The sequence below is a fragment of the Bactrocera dorsalis genome, chromosome 4, assembly GCF_023373825.1.
Source record: "Bactrocera dorsalis isolate Fly_Bdor chromosome 4, ASM2337382v1, whole genome shotgun sequence".
Classification (NCBI taxonomy): domain Eukaryota; kingdom Metazoa; phylum Arthropoda; class Insecta; order Diptera; family Tephritidae; genus Bactrocera; species Bactrocera dorsalis.
Genome location: NC_064306.1, coordinates 13,582,865 through 13,596,376, shown reverse-complemented (window position 1 = coordinate 13,596,376; position 13,512 = coordinate 13,582,865). Strand labels below are relative to the sequence as shown.

General features: G+C 34.9%; 1 protein-coding gene and 1 long non-coding RNA gene across 6 annotated transcripts in view; one reads left to right on the top strand and one right to left on the bottom strand.

Moving 5' to 3' along the window:
• LOC105233761 (rho GTPase-activating protein Graf) overlaps nt 1-13,512 on the top strand; it is a 186,872-nt gene that overhangs the window by 66,872 nt on the left and 106,488 nt on the right. The window lies entirely within an intron of this gene.
• Nucleotides 5,629-6,357, bottom strand: LOC125778522 (uncharacterized). Its single transcript, XR_007422767.1, has 2 exons — nt 5,983-6,357; nt 5,629-5,828 (listed from the first exon to the last, which is right to left on the bottom strand). It is a non-coding gene; the product is annotated as an uncharacterized LOC125778522 (long non-coding RNA).

Genomic DNA, 13,512 nt, shown 5'->3' with positions numbered 1-13,512 from the left:
TTCGTTTATGCTTAAGTTGTTTTTGTACTGTTTTTATACTTTCTCTTTAACTGCGGTGAGTTTTGAAATTATGCTGGTTGACATAATGCGCTGGCAACGTCACTGAACTGTGACAAGATAAACAAATGTCACAGTTGTCTGCATACAGAAGTGTGTGTTATATACATATTGACATATTGGCAACCTTAGTGCAAATGAAAGTTATTCAATTGGACTTTTATAAAAGTATGGACTTACTATGGTAGAAAAGTTTATGCACCAAGAGTTCTCATTGATTTGAAAAGTGCAGATCTTATTGATACTTTTATGTTTGAAGTTAGGTTAAGTGAGATTTCATTCTGCCGCTGATCCTTAAATGAGGATAGCTTAAGACAAGTAAGAAGTCAGAAATGTACCGTGTAAGTTCAGTTAGTTGGCTGAAGATATAAGGCTTTGGACTGATCCCAGATTTCCCCAAGCAGAACAGCTTCATCTAGCTACCCCAAACGTGTCTGAACTTCGCTCGTATCAACTCCGATATTTCTAATACAAATTTTTCACAATTTTTTATATTGAAAAGTGCACTTAGTTGACTGAAGATGTAAGAACCTGGACTGGTACTTGGTTTCCTCAAATAAGACAGTTTCCTGCATACACCCCAAACATGTCTGGGTTTCGCTCGCGTTCAACTCCGATTCTTCATATGCACCTTTTCCCAATTTATTATGATAATCTTTAAGGTCTCAATATTCAGTCATTGTATTCAATACTTTGAGTCGAATTCCCGGTGGTGCTGTATATCGGAACAACTTTTGAAAGAAGGGGACGGGTGTAATATTTTTTGCCCTCCGATGGTGGGATGATCTATCAGATGTTAAGCTGACAAAAACAACTATTACACTTTGAATATAGCCAAAAGCCGAGAAGCGACGCCAATAGAGAAAAGTAGGAAGGAAGGACTCAGTTCTTTAACTGTCTGTAGTCTGATTTTTCAGTTTTATTTGAATAAAGTAAGCTTCAAATTGACTTTCAGTGTGAAAAAACATTCGTGAAAAGCTGAAAAAATTGTGTATTTCAATTCAGCAGCTTGTCACGCGTTGAGGTGCAACCGACAAAACCAAAACAAAAGCGCTGACACCCACCTACTGACACACGCTTATAGGCGTAATAGGAAAAAAATATAATTTTTGCCATATCTGGCTTTGCAATACATAAACTTTTATATATTTATTAGGCGTTTTTCGTTATACCCTCAACAGAGTATATTAAGTGTGCCACGAAGTTCATAATACTCCGAGGTCGGAGGGCCTATAAAATATAAACTGATTAGCATGATGAGCTGAGCCGATTTAGCTATTTCCCTCTGTCTGTCTATATATGCGCTAAGTAGTCTCTCAACTTTCGTGTTATAGAACTGAAATTTTGTACACATCCTTTTTCTTCCCAAGAAGCTGGTCATTTGTCGAAGCCGCCGAGATCCGACTACCTTAGCTGGCATACAAACTGATCGATCAAAATCAAGTTTTTATATGGAAAAGTCTTTTATTTGTTGATATATCTTTACGAAATTTGGAGTGGCTTATTTACTAGAAAAACCCTACAATATCTGAATAATTTTGTCCAGATCGGACTGCATCATGTACATATTTGTCAAACAAACTAACGATCAAAATTAAGGTCTTGTGTAGGGTATTCTAGCTTTGGTGCAACCGAAACTAACGTTTTTTCTTGTTTTTAATTTTACTTTGCAGTTTTGTTTTGCTTGTAATTTTCAATTAATACAGTCGATAATAAAATTTTACGTCCCACGTTGACCTCTGACTTTGAAATTAAACGCTGACGCATCAAAAATTTATATGCATATATATTATGTGTATATGTTTGTATATATATTTATGTATAAATGCCAGCATTGTTCAACAGCTAGCTTCCAGTGAGCGCTGCTCATCCGCTAACCGTTAAACGTTTCGGCTCACCTTGGCAAGCATTTAAATAGGAAATCATCGATGACGCGGTTTTATGTTTATTTGTTTTTGTGATTTTTTAATGTTTTATTTTTTCATAAATTTTTTAATTTTTTTTTTTCTTATTTTTTTTTTATTTATTTTTTTATCACTTATTTATTACTATTTTGTTTTTGCAAACTCTCTGTTTGGTTTACCGCATATTATTGTGTGTTTTCTTTAGCCAAGTTTGTGTACATTTGCTTTGTGTTTACTTTTTGCATTTGCCAATTTGAGTTTTTGGTTTTGTTTTTTTACAAAAATCTGCTTTATGTTGAACCAGTTTTTTTTATCAATTTATTTTTGCCGCGAAATTTTCGCGCTTTTGTTGTTTGTTTTCTCAATAATTTCGTAGTATTTATTGGTTTTACTAGACATTCCTTACGGTATTTTTTAAATATTTTTTTTTTTATTTATTTAAACGTACAAGTCTTGGTTTCTAATCTGTTGTTTATTTTCTTATCTTTGCAGGTGAGTCCGCCAAAAAAATATTGCATAATTTGGATAAAAAACAGGCAACAATGATTCTTACAGTGAGTAGTATGAAAAGTGTTCCAGGGTCTTAAAGTGACTAAAGCGATTCAGCGTCTTAAAGCGAGGAGTATGAGTAGAGATCCCAAATCGACCGCCTTATTTTTTTTGCTAACTAATGATAGTTTTAACTCTGGATTGCCGCATTGTATTGTGACATGAAAAAAAGTTTTAAAGTTGAACATTGATTTTAATGGGGTTGTGGAACTTTTTTTTTCCAGATTTTGTCTACGTTTTTCTGTAAGTCGATCTTAAACTCTTAAGATTATTGGGGTATTTTACAATTTTGTATGAATTAACAGTTCAGTTTGAGAGTTTGTTTGTTGAGTTTGACGTACAATTTTTGGTGTTCACCATGCTCCGATGTGTTCTTTTTGCGTTTTCTTTCAAACTTCAAATAGAGTTGTCAAGTCTAAAGTATATTGAGTTAACACTGAGGACTAATAAGCTATCGAGCTTAATTTTTGGATCTAACCGACTTTAAAGTTCCAAATCATCTCCGAAGAAATGATTAATAGGTTTATCAATAATTTAACCGATCTGAAGAATAGCTACATTGAGTTTATATGTTTATAGAAAACCAATATTTTCCTGTTATTTTTAGTAAAACTGTTAAGATCATCTATTCTTATTAAATACAATCCAGGATATGTTAGCTATTTTATAAATATTACTTATGAAGCCAACTGTACTAGGCATTTGCTCTCATCAAGTCTTCTGTGCGATGTGTGCAACCAAAAAATTTGCTCTGTATCAAACATGTATCTTATTTGTAGACACTTCGGGCTTCAAAAACACCTGTTCCCAGAAGATTGTGCCACAAATCTCCAATGACTTATTTTATAGTAAACCCTTTCCTCATTGCTAATTCTTACCATTTGTGGTACTCATTTCATTTCAGGGTATGTTATTTCAGGGTATGTAACACCCAGAAGAAAAACGTCGGAGATATTATGTGGTATAAAATATGTGAGATAAAATATACATACCATTTGTAATAATTTCCGAATAAACGAAAACAACACTCCAGCTCTGAAAGTATTCGACGCAGTACCCGACAGGAGGAGAAGAACCTGGCTTCACGACTGTCTACGCCAGTAAAGAAGAAGATATGTAAATAATCAACGTGAGGAGTTGATTTAAATTTAGCCATGTCCGTCTGTCTGTACATACGCGAACTGGTCTCTCAGGTTTTGAAATATCGACTTGAAATTTTGCAAATTTTTTTTTTCTGCTTAAGAAGCTGCTTATTCGTCAGAATCGCCGGTGTCGCCATGCAAACTGATAGATCTAACTCAAGTCCCAGTACGGAAAACTGTTTAATTTGTCAAGGTATCTTTCTGAAATTGGCAGAGATAGTTATTAAAGGCATTCTAATAGCATTTAGCTGCCTTAAAGCTGACTGATCTGTCTCAAGTCGTATGGAAAACTTTTGTATTTGACGAGATATCGACACGAAATTTGGTGCGGATTATTGTCTAAGGCAACGTTGCAAGCTCCTAAGAAAAGGTTCAGATCGGACCAATATAGCATAAAGCTGCCATACAAACTATTGATCAGATAGTTCTCTTTTTATACCTTTTTGGTTGTTATGGCTTCGGTGCAGCAGAATACCAAATTCCGTTAGTAAACATTGGTCTAACAAAGTCACAGTTGGAACTCAAATACCCAATGAATACATAAGTACATACATATATCTATATATGTACGTACATTCATACATACATAAGTTTATATATACTTTCATACATACATACATATGTACATGCAACTGTAATTGCAGTCAAATGCTAGCCAGCAACAAGTCAATTAAACTGTTGCGCTACTCCACCAGCGCTCACGCCTCTGTTTGCATTGTTGTTACTAAATCGATGCACTTACACACCAATACATACATATATACATATATGCAAGGTGTATGTTTGTAAGTTTTGCCTCGAAAAATAGCACACGGTTCGCAATTTGCACATTTCTCAAGCTAAGCTGGAGTTTTTTGTTTCCACGCTGCTTTGCAAAGGTAAAAAATTTCGAAAAAAAAAATGGAAAAATAAAAGTATAAACAACAACAATTACTGCCACCGTTTTTCGAAATGAAGTACTTTACTCCTTTGCAGTTGAATCACAAGCATTGCTATTGTTGTTGCACACAGTTGTCACTTTTTTGCCATGTCAAATGGAGGAAGCAAAATGTCACAGGCAATAAAATTAACCCACAAAAACAAAAATAAAGCAAAAAGTGTGCAAAGCGTTGGCAAAAGGTACGCAAAAAAGCTAAATTAGCCGAAAGAGCTGAATAAATGCGAATGTGTAAAACGAAGTGAGTTTTGAGGCGGCAAAGGCACGTAAAATTACCCAAAGGCGGGAGGAAAGACACAAAAAATAAAATAAAACAATAAAATAAAAACACAAAAAATAAAATAAAAGAAGATAAAAAAGTGGCAACATGCAACTCTCAGACCCAACAAAAACAAACCAGATTTATATTTGTGTGCAAAAACAATGCGATGTGGCATCTCTCTGCGAAATAATGTCAAATTAACTGCTTTGGTTATTTCGTAATGAGCCTTAAAAACTCTTTTTCCGCCATGACGATTTGCGCACTTGCTGCCTTTACACAGTTGTGCGCAAAAAATTAGTAGTATGAGGCACACATTTGAAGATGTTGAAGGGGTATAAACTGTATTTAAAAGATTAGAGCAGTGCAGAAGCCTTTGAAAATGGCAAAACGTGAAAAATATAAATCATATTAGGTTGGATCCCATTGGAAACGAAAGACGAAATAACAAAAATGAAAGAAAAAATAATATACAGGCGATTTGAGGTCGGGAAGAGTTGGTTTTTAAGGGTTAAAAGTCCTTAATCTCGATTTCCAGCGAAACTATGAGTCGTATGGAAAAGTTATATGGCAAAGTTGTAGTTAGTGAATAGATTTAAAACTTTTGTATGAACAACTTTTTCACATAATCTGAAAATTTTAGTGAAAAACAAGAAAAAACGTTAACTTGGGCTGCACCGATGCTAATATACCCTTCACAGGTGCATTTCTTTTAGTGTTCAGTTTGTATGGAAGCTATACGCTATAGTAATCCGATCTGAACAATTTTTTCGGAGATTATATTATTACCTTAAGCAGTAATCCATGTCAAATTTCGTGAAGATACCACGTCAAATGCAAAAGTTTTCCATACAAGCCCTTGATTCCGATCGTTCGGTTTGTATGGCAGCTATATGCTATAGTTAACCGATCTGAACAATTTCTTCGGAGATTACATTGTTGTCTTAGAAAATAATCTATACCAAATTTCGTGAATATATCTTGTCAAATGTGAAAGTTTTCCATACAAGAACTTGATTCCGATCGTTCGGTTTGTATGGCAGCTATATGCTATAGTTAACCGATCTGAACAATTTCTTCGGAGATTACATTGTTGCCTTAGAAAATAATCTGTACCAAATTTCGTGAAGATACATTGTCAAATGTGAAAGTTTTCCATACAAGAACTTGATTCCGATCGTTCAGTTTGTATGGCAGCTATATGTTATAGTGGTCCGATATCGGCAGTTCCGACAAATGAGCAGCTTCTTGAAGAGAAAATGACGTTTGCAAAATTTCAAAACGATATCTTAAAAACTGAGGGACTAGTTCGTATATATACAGACAGACGGACATGGCTAAATCGACTCAGCTCAACATACTGATCATTTATATATGTATATACTTTATAGGGTCTCCGACGCTTCCTTCTGGGTGTTACAAACTTCGTGACAAACTTAAATTGCCCTGTTCGGGGTATAAATGGCGTTAGCAAACCTTCCGTTAGTCCTTCTCCAACTGGTCTTTCCAAAGAAGTGTAGGTCTTAATATTCCACTGCTTTTTGTCCATACGTACGACATGACCTAGCCAGCAAGCTGCTGTCTTTTAATTCGCTGAACTATGTCAATGTCGTCTTATATCTCATGAAGCTCATCGTTCCATCGATTGCGATACTCGGCGTTGCCAATGTGCAAAGGACCATAAAACTTCCGCAAAACTTTTCTCACGAACATTCCTAAGGCCGACGCATCAGACTTTGCCATCGGCTATTCCCTTCACTCTATAACAAGACGGGGATGATGCGGGTTTTATGGTGTTGGATCTTTGTTCGTCGAGAGAGGACTTTACTTTTCAATTGTCTACTCAGTCCAAAGTGGCACTTGTTGACGAGAGTGGTTCTGTGTTTACACAGCCGTATTAGTTTAGCACCTTTTCGTGCTGTCAAAAGCAGCTCTGTAATCGGCGAAGAGGTGGTGTGTTGATCCTCTTTTCACGGGTCTTCTCCAAGACTTGGCGCACGGTGAATATCTGGTCAGCTGTTGATTTTCCCGGCCTAAAGCCACACTAATAAGGTCCAATCAATTTGTTTCATTTCGACCTCTCAGCTAACCATGTTTCGGGCCACGGCGAAGTCGGTCAGCCTCAACCCATTTGGGGATGTTTCGTCGCGGAGGGAAAAAATTAAATGTTTTTTCATTTTACTTTATTATAGAAAATACTGAAGACTAAATTTTTACTATGTTTTTTTTTTTTGTTTATTAATTATAATTTTTTTATGTAATTTGCTCCTGCAGTTTTTTAGTTCTACGTTTCTAGCGTGCTTTAGTTCTTTTCAGCATTTTATGTTCTTCAGTTTTCCTATTTTTCCTGCTCATTTTCACCTTACGCCACACACTCTCAACTGCTCTCCATTACTCAATGTTTTGCCACACTTTATGTGTTTATTTCGTAAATACTTGTTGCGATTACGTGTTGCTATTGCATTGTAGGCACTTATGTAAGTATACATATACATACATATATTGCGCATACTGTACGCCAATTTGATTGATTGGCTGATTGATGAAGTGCTCATCGCACGGAATGAGCAATTTTGCGCATCGTCGATTATTATAGTTGAAGTGGAAAAACTTGACGATAACATCAGCGAATGCGAGCATATGGAACGCCCATAGTCAATAGTGTTGCCAACGAGTTGTGATAACGAAAAGTAGTTAAGTTGTGTACAGACGTTATAATGCGAAATATAGAGAATAGGAGTTTATGTGAAGTTGGCAGTGGAAGGGAAAGCGATCGATGCATATGTCTGTAACATGATATGGAACCAGCAATTTTTAAAAATTTTAAAGTTTTGAGAAAGGTCGCATTTAGGTATATTTGAAAAAAATTTACATATGATTTTGGTTTGACCAAGCACAAGCTAGACCACGACTAGCCGCATTTGTTTTAAAGGTAAACTTATTTATTGGATAATAATTATTATGAATATCCGTCGAGCATTTACGGCAATTCTCTATCAACCCAGTATAGGCTCGGGATAATCAGCAATCACTCGTTTTGATGTAGTCATAAACTATACAAGTTAACTGTCGCAAGTTTTTCTAAAAGCGCTATTTTGAAGGAATCTCTATTTTCTGTGTTCTACCATACTTACTTCAGTTTATGGTGAATAAAGCGGCCATACTCTGAGGCTGAGAGCTCCCTTAACTTAGTTAAAGCTATGTGACATTATTTTCCTTTCGTTAAATATTGCTTTTCATATTATTGCCACTATTCCTACTAAAACTTTTCAAATTACAGTTATTCATATGGTATATAATCTCGAGACCCGATGATGAAATTCTGTTTACTGGAATGGTGATTTTAATCGGAGTCAGCTGCTTAACCGGCATCCGCTTAATTCTAGCTTTGTTTGTTCTTCAGAGATCTTCAGACTCGTACTTTTTATTTTCTTTGTAAGACCTGTCTTCTGCAAATTTAAGTGTTTAACCGACATCCGGTTAGTTCTAGCTTCGTTTGTTCTCCAGAGATCTTCAGATTCGAACTTTTTATTTCATTTGTAATTACTACCGTCTTCGAAGCTAAGGTTTTAACCGGCATAAGGTGAATTATAGTTCCGTTTGTGTTTCAGCGATCTCGTAATTCTAATAAAATCCCACTAAACTCAATGGATCTCTTTCGAGACACTTAATCTTTACCGAAGGCGGTTCAAACATTGATTTGTCATAAAAGAAAAGTGTTTGGCGAATATCGACGCCAGATCGTCTCTATCTAACCTGACAAAACGGTTCTTCGTTAGATTGGTCTATGACCTTCCACGTTGAATCCAACTAGTTCACCAGCAGATTATTAATCGCAGCTCAATTTGTCCTTCATTGAGACTCTTTCGCGCAAATTTATTTATACCAATTACCTCACACTTTAAGTTAATGCCAGTTGGATTGCAGCTAACTGGATCTGGCGAAAATATTTAGCGCAGTGATAAGGAATTGATGTTGTACTTCAGACCCATTTTGATGAAATAAGTTTTCTTATCAGTAAACCCTGAAATTCCCCCGTTTGTGTGACACTTCTACAGTGAACTCGATATCAAGAATTATAAATAAAATGTAATAAATAATTTGCACGGAAATAAATGAGTGAGTAACTGCATAATTAGCTGATCTTGCAAGCGTTATGGGCGCAGCTGTGATGTAAGAATTTGAACTGAGTCTCTGTATACAAAAATGACTTTATGAGAAGCGTGCGTTATCACTACAAACATAGCTCTGGGAATTGAGGCGTTGCCCGAATTCCAGCGCGAGTCGCTTTTGACGCTGACCGCGGCCCGCGTCTGACTGGGCGGAAGGCCCATCGCCGCAGAACTTTAGTTGAAAGCTGTCTGAGTCGCCAGCTACTGCCGTGACTACATAAAGATGCCTGTAGGCAAAGGCTAAGTGCGTGCGAGTGTGCGCGGCATGGATAGTTATTGTCTGCGGCGAACAATGGACACATAATCAGCGCGACTTCTGCTCCAAATATAGCTTAAATGCTAAGAAATCTGGCATACAGAGCACGCAATGCAAATGCGCTGACAAAACTGCCGCCGCATTTCCCTTCCACTTCCACAGCACCACATGCAGACTCATATCACTTTCTTTATTTTTTTGCTGCGCCGCGTCGCTGATATGAGTGCAGCACGTCAATGCCCAAGGCGCGCGGCATCGTGTGCAATCACAAAAATTCCATTGCATTGTTTGTGATGGACATCTGAATGCGCGTCGCAAGTACTTCCAATCCTATTTGTGTTTGTTGCTGGGCGTAAATTAGCCGAAAAAGTAGTCGTATGCTGTGCGGCTGCGAACAAAGCGCTTTTGGCAGAGAAAATTCTATGCAAAGCGTCTGATTTGGCAGTGGTATGCGCGTAGCAGCAACAGGAAATCCATCCGGTAGATTATTTGTGTGTCCACTGCCGCTACCCGAAAGCCGGTGAACAAAGAAACACCACGACGGCTTCCGAAATATGCCAAAAATGCATAGAGTGGGCCTTTATTCAGCAGCTTTTCTTAGAATTCCTTAAGGAGCATTGGTCATTTGCTCGTTTCTTAATGAAATGTTTCTGCTTCGAAAATTCTTGAACAAAGAAATAAAAGGAATGTCGGTAAAAAAAAATATGACAAAAACAAGCATTTTTCTTTACTGAAACTGCGCTTAATACTTCGTTTATAGATGAATATGAAACATGAGTTGAGCCAACCAAAAGCTAAACAGTTCTCAGAGGCCTCATGAAAGCAAAATTCCATGTCGACCTCTAAATAACTGCAGCTGCTTGAAACTCCGAAGTATTTTTAAAGTTGATTACATAGAATATGGTACGTTTCTAGTGGAACTCGCTAGATAATGCTCGAATATATTGTATGTATTATAAGGTCCGATCTGACCAATCTCCTTTAATATGTACTCAATTTATTTAAAATTGTTGGGAACCGCCTTTCAGTTGAGTGTATCAAGCGAAGAATCAGCTCGTCGTTCTTACACTAAAGATTTTGCAGACGCCGATTTCAAATAAAAATAGATTTTATCAGTAGATATATGGAAGTTCAGTGAAAGAACAGTCTCTTTTATGTTGAAATAAACATCGTTATAAATTCATAAGAGTCATATATTTACTTCGGGAAGATTGAATGGGTTTGTATCGGATTAAACTCCAGAAAGATCTTTCTCCATTTGAAGTGGACGACCTTTTGAAGGTTGTGAAAACCCGGGTTGGTAAGCACTGAACCTTTTCAAAGATAGCTAAGTAAAATAATAGTCTGTTTTGTCGGGAAGTTTCATCTTCCAGATTTATCTGTTGTCATTTTGAATTTTCAGTATGCCCTAGACAAATCGTTCTGCGTTTGAAGTGGAAAAGCTTTGGTGTATCGCAAAAACCCTGATCTGTTATGCCGGAAAATTTCAGCTTCCAGATTACCGACATCATTTTCATTGTTATCCCTTCGACTTCTCAATATTTTATTGGTATTGCTTCGCCTTAAAGGCTAAAGAGAGTGGTAGAGATCATTTACAATTTATCTTTAATCAAATATCACCACATTTGTCAATTTTTCTTTTTTTAATTTAAAAGAAGCTATTATTTCATTATAGAAAGCTTCCATATAGTATAGAAATTGTTGAGAACCTGACAGGTGATCGATATGATGAAAGTACGCTATGAACCTATTCTTATTCTTCAAATTATGATTTGAAACCGCTGTTAGAAGAAAATGCGTCTCGATTGCGAGCTGGTTTTGAGTTGAAGGCACAGTTCTCCTACATTTTACGACTCGTAAGAGATTGTAGTGATGTGTTGTCCACTCAAAAGTATCACCCAAAACATTTGAAGTCTTTTTGAAATATATTTTTTTTCACATAGGGAGCATTTTTTCTCAACTTAACCTACAAGGCTGGGTATAACCAAAAGTAATGTTTGCGGGGTTAGTTGGTAATATTTCGCTTGCATTTTCTAAAGACCTGTAATTCTCAACTACTTTAAGCAATGAAGAAAACAGTATTTTTTCTATATTTACGATTAACAAAATGGTTTTATAACTGTATCCATATATATTAAGTAGTTCATTTATGCGGCAAGTAATGCAAGCAGTCTCAGACTCAGTTTTTGAGATATCGATCAGAAATTTTGCACACACATTTTGCATCCAAGAAGCTGCTCACTACTTGGAACCGCCGATATCGTTTACCTATACCATATAGCTGCCATATAACTTACCGATCAACCGCTAGTCCTTGTATGAAAAACTATAATATTTTATTATAAATTTATTTAACAAGGTATATGCAGGAAATTTGGCATGGTTCTAAGGCAACTGTAAAATTCGTGCAAAAATTATTCAGATGGAATCACTATAGCATTTAGTTGTCATATATTATAAATTGACTGACCAAAAGCAACATCATATAAAAAACTTGAACCTGAGTAGGGTATTAAAACTTCGTTGCAGGTTTTCTTGTTATATTTCCATTTATAGATGTATCCTTTTTCAGGCGACGCTTAAGTCGTGTCGACATTAAGAAGAATCTTTCAGTTATTTAGTTTAGTGCCACCCTAATGTGCATACCTATGTCTGCTTTTCCCATAAAAATCATAAAACAATTCTATATCACTGCCAGCATGCACACATATGCGCTTATATGCATGCCACATGCGCATGTGCACGGCATGTCGAAGCGATTGGTGACAACATGTCAACGCGCGACACTGCTTGCCACCACTTTAAGCACTAAATGACAAGGTAATAAAATTATCTTAAGTTTTTTGAATTTTTTTCATATCTCCAACTTTATTCAAAAATATATAAATGCGTGTTTAAAAAATATGGCAAGGCACGTTCCTTGCGCAGTTAATAAGGTATGCAGCGGTAATTAAAAAAAAACGGTCAAAACAAAAACAATAAGAAGCAGCGGCAAACAAAACAAATTGAATTACTCTTAGCTTCAAGTGCACTTTTATGCTTTTATGTACTTATGCGCATACTATCTTGCACAAAAAATAGTCAAAAACATTTTATTGCATATGCGTGGCAACCTCACTTCACTTCACTTCACTCCACTCCATTTACGTGTGTAATGTGAGCCATTAAGCATACAAATAAGCAACAAATAGCCTTAAGTGGGCAGCGCCCAACGCTCAGCGTAAATTGCCTCGCATTACATTGCTTTTATTTGTCAATAAAATTGTGCAATAACGCATGCCATCGTGCTTTACTTGATTCCGAGGATTACGTGTGTTGGAAAGTGGCGTTGCCGCTTAATTATGTCGCAATATGAAAGAGGCGCGGCGGCTGATTTTAGACTGTGCGGCTGTAAACTTTCTTTTTAGCTGTTTTGCTGTGGCATAAGTAACGTATTTCCTTCAGCAGAGCTCAATCAAGCCAATATAAAAGTTTTCCAATATGTTTGGAATCTTGCTTCATGCCACGGGTGACTACGGGACGCTTGGCAAAATTTGATTTTTTATATATTTATTAAATATTGATTCAGATCATACTATTTGTGTGATCAAACTCAAGAACAAGATCTTTTTGTGTCTTTTATGCAATAACAAAGGCAACCGTAAAGGGTATTATAGCTTCGATGACACCAAATTTTAATAATAATTTTTTTTTTTTTTTTAATAATTATTTTTTTTTATTTTTTTTTAATTACTTTTATTAAATTTGTTTTTTATTTTTATTAAACTTTTTTTTGATTAAATTTTTAATTATAAAATTTTTTATTATTTTACTTCTATTTATAATATCTTGTTCTTTTTTTTTAATAATTATTTTTTTTATTTTTATAATTTTTATTTTTTTTATTTTTTTAATTATTTTTTTTTTTTTATTTTTATAATTATTTTTTTTTTTTATTTTTATAATTATTTTTTTTTTTTTTTTATAATAATTTTTTTTTTATTTTTTTAATAATTATTTTTTTTTTATTTTTTTAATAATTTTTATTTTTTTATTTTTTTTAATTACTTTTATTAATTTTTTTTTTATTTTTATTAAACTTTTTTTTCATTAATTTTTTAATTATAAAATTTTTTATTATTTTACTTTTATTTATAATATCTTGTTCTTTTTTTAATAATTATTTTTTTTTTTTTTAATAATTATTTTTTTTTATTTTTTTAATAATTATTATTTTTTTATTTTTTTAATAATTAT